Raw genomic sequence first — 4265 nt, forward strand, 5'->3', positions numbered from 1 at the left:
TTTCACTCACTATCTTTTCTTTATTTGCGATTTTATGTAGGTCACAACTTTTTTTTTCAAGCTGAAGTTTACTCCCTGCGTTCTGAAAAACGGCATCATTTTTTCAATTTCGCATTCCGAACAAACTTTGTGTGTATATACTAGATGTAATTAGAAGACAAGGATATCCGTTTACTGTGCAAAGAATGTTCCGACCATAATCTTAAAAAAACACCAAAAAACGTTTTTTCAAATTAGTCTTGTTTTTTCTGTGGTGTGATAATAGGATCTGCACAAAAACTAAAATTTAGGCATATTCGTTATTCATGGTAAAATAGGCAAATTGAAAAACAGTCTTTGTAAAAAAATGACTAGAAAAACATAAAAATAAAAAAAATAAAAATTTTAATTTTCAAATTTTTTGCTGAAAAAGTTATTGATTCCCAATTGCGCTGAAAAACTCCAAAAACTAACTTTAACGAGTAAAACTAAGTTTTCGCGGCTTCAATTAAGCATAATTAAGCTGCTGTAAGCCTTCTCGCTTACTTTATTTGCTCGAAATTAGACCAAAAATCAAGTTTCAAACAGTTGTTTCTCGACAAAAATTTTTAAATTTCGTTCGAATCACGACTGAAAGGGCTTTATTATGATATATCATCCGACCCAATCCGATGATAGTTGTGTACCTGATGACTGTCGTGAGCTCAGCCTTAAAACTCTTAGAAGATAATAGACACAAAAAGTTCCGTGAAGACTGCGCAGTTTGCATGCAATATGCACATATTATGACCCCTTAATTGAACAATAAGAATGAAAAGGATTTCTAGTGGAAACGGAACTTCGAACCGAGGCAGCCAAATGAACAATGATTGCTCGTTGCTCGCTCGGCAACTAGCATTGAAAGTTCCGACCATTATCCATTTTCTAAAAAAAAACTTCGTTTTTCGATTGGCAATGAACCAAATGATGACACGAATTAGGGTCGTATGATTTCTGACCCTAGGAAAAGTCCATGTTTTGAATTGGTAACCGTTTTTCGAAGTTTTATTTTTCTGACTTTTAAAATTAAGGATTCAATTGACAACGTGCTCAAGGAAAAGTGTTTTCAAACATATCTCCAGCTTAAGCTGGGCTCCTAGTATTTAAATAGTGTTAAGCAGCCATGGCGCAGATGCTATTTTAATCTCCAGGTCAGAGGTTCGATTCCGGCACAACAGAATTTTTATTAGTTTTACCTTTTTGACCCTTAGAGCTACCTTTGCCTTTTTCTCCCTGGTGTTAATTTCGAATTTCGAAGTTCACTTCAATTTCATTTGCTTCATTAAAAATAACGCTCTTTGGTAACACATCTCTAAATAGGGCGACTGTTTTTTTTTCAAAAAGCGATTCTGCTTCTTAAATTTACTCAATTACCCATTTCTTCAAATTGAATTACTTTATCAAAAAAGTCGACCAGAAAAGAGTTTTTAAATTGAAAGTTTTAGGCGATATAATTTTTCTTTGAAGCCGCAAAGCTCGATCCTTTTTTGGTTTATTTTGATGTTTTGAAAGGTCGTCTCGCTTTGTTTTCCAACTTGTCATTTTGGGTGAAGGAACAGAATGTGGTGGTAGGTTGGACTAAAAGATTACTGAGAAAAAATACGAAGACAGTTTTTTTAAAGAATGCTTAAACCAATCGGAAAACTTTAATTATCAATTGAATCAGTACTAAAAATGATTCATTTCACTTTTATTTCGACGCTATCTGAGATTTATTTATGTTTTCAAGTTTTCCGTAAAAAGTGCAAAAAAAACAAGTTTCTTGGTTAACAATCTACAAAAATAGACGGATGATGTGCAAGGAGCGAAGAAAGTTCCGCATTTTGTGAGATACTTATTAAACTTGGAGAGAGACTCATGATTGAACTAATGTCTTAAATGACTTTTCAAAGTTACATTTCTTTTTATTTCGTTAAATGACTTATTGTGTATCGCCAGTCAAAAATTTCGAAAATTAATGTCAATCTGCTCAGGCAAGACTCATTGTGGTGATGAGATGGTCACACTTTTCGCAAATTACAGATTCAAAACGATCGTTTTTTCGTCAAACTATTTTTGGGATTTTGTCAACTTGAGCGCTTTTTCACACTTTCAGTTTTTTGTCCCATAAATGAAATTTAAAAGGAGAAAAAATTGTCAATATTTTTTATCAAAAATAAAGATGAAAGCTCTGAAAAAAGTGTTTAATTTGTTTGCAAACGTGAAGCTTCTATGATAGTTGCAGGCAAGTTAAATGTTGTTTCGTACAGCGTAGGCCATAGCGGCTGATCTGAAAACCTTTCGTTCAGTCTGTTTTTTTGCAATTCAATGCAATTAACTACATATTAAGGTAAAAGTGATTGTTGTGTGTCATTTGGAATCTTTCCTTCTGAAGCATCCTCAAATCAGCAATAAAATGTTTTTGCTCGTTTGTTGTAAAATTTTAATGAAAATGATGTAATAGCTTGATATCTGAGCTTTAACGTGATGTATTTTTTCCCGAAAGTTGAATTTTTTCGTGAAAAGTCAAACATATACTGCAAAAAGTCAAACATGTTCTGCCTTTCTTTTCGTTATCCTTTTGCCTAACAAGATGAATTGTTCCCAAACAGCTGAAAATGGCTCAAATCTATCAGCTATACGAACTGAACGCAAAAGAAACTCGTGTCTAAACTATAAATTTGCTAAGAGGAAATATTGGGTTCCCTCATAGCTATCACGCAGAATCCATAAATGAAGCCCATCTGCATTTGCAGTTTGAGGCAGACACAAGTTCCATTAAAGTCGTCTTTTTTTTATAAGTTCAGAACTACGATTTGCACTTTTTGAGCGCAATGAGTGTTGATCAAAGATTCTTAAAATTCAAAGAGCATAAACGTGATGGTTTTTCGTCGAAAGTTGTAAGTGGGATTAGCAACCGAGGTCAAAGGGCAAAGGCTATTGGTTCGATCAAATGGTTGCGTAAGATTATTCATGAGCAGGGCCGTCAGCTCAAGATATTTATCTTATTTGATTATTTTGGGTATCTCTTTGAATTCTACGTAGCTGCAAAAGTCATCGTTATTTGAATAGAAACCAAACAAGCGGGCTGAAGTTTCTGACTGTCTGAAAGTAGGCTTCACCAATTACAGCAACGGTGCGAAGCGACAGGTAATTGAAATATTGCGATGGCAGTGCATGAACAAGGCAACTGCCAAATAGTAGGTTTTCATGCTCCCTGAAGAATGACCCCAATTTTTTACCCCATCTAATCTATAAAAGATTTTGAAGTTAATACCAGCCAGGTTGACATTTGCTTCAATAGTATTACGTCTAGTTGATCTTCGCTTAATTAGAGGAAAGTGTATTAAGTGCTTTAATCTTTGAGTAATGATATTGAAGTTAAATTCAAGGAAGTCAGTTTCTACTTAAATAGTTTGCAGGAAAAATCGCATGCTCAAAATTTTAATTAAGTCTTGTGACTTCCGTTTTTTTTGAAGCTCATTTCAAATCGATTTTCCAAATGCAGTGTAAATAACGCTCTACAATTGCAAACATGCTAGTGGCGTTATGAAATTATTGACTGGATGATCCAGTCAATCACTTTTTAACGCCACTTGTCTGTATCATCCAAAGTTGTTTTCATTGGGAACTGGAAAAATGGTTCTAAAATTTTGAAACTAAAAAAAAAAATTCTTTTTAGTGCCGCGTGCATTTTTGCAATTGGAGAACGTTATTTGACTTCTGCAAATGAATTTGAATTGAAAATTTAAAAATTCCTTTTGAAATTATAGATCTTGTGTTGATCTAGTTTTTTAAAGTTAGGTGAGTTTTATCAAAAAAGTGGCAGTCAAAAAAGAACTCTTTAGTTCAAAAAAGTTAAGCTCATACTTTTGTAATGTTAAAACGCGAAGTGATTCTTCACATAAATAGTTCTGGATGATTTTGTCTTGGATGATTTGTATGAACGCACAGAAGACTTTTTTATAAAGGTCTTGGTGGTTAATTTTTTCAGGAAAAGTGTTGAAATGCTCTAATAACAACAGATGTGCATTCAATGATGTAAATCATTGATGTAAGTAAATATGCACTTTTTGAATCCAATTCAAATTCATCTGCCAACCTTAAGGTATTAAAAAATGCATACCTCAATTGCTTTTCGAAATTTATTCAAGACAGCAAGTTTTAATCACTCAAAATGATTTAATTACACTACGAGTTTAGTGAGCATAGTGTAATTGTGCGACTATTCATTTTTTCCATCCTAACTCGCAAATATTGGTGCCACT

The sequence above is a fragment of the Symsagittifera roscoffensis genome, chromosome 7 (genome assembly GCF_963678635.1).
Source record: "Symsagittifera roscoffensis chromosome 7, txSymRosc1.1, whole genome shotgun sequence".
Taxonomy (NCBI): Eukaryota; Metazoa; Xenacoelomorpha; order Acoela; family Convolutidae; genus Symsagittifera; species Symsagittifera roscoffensis.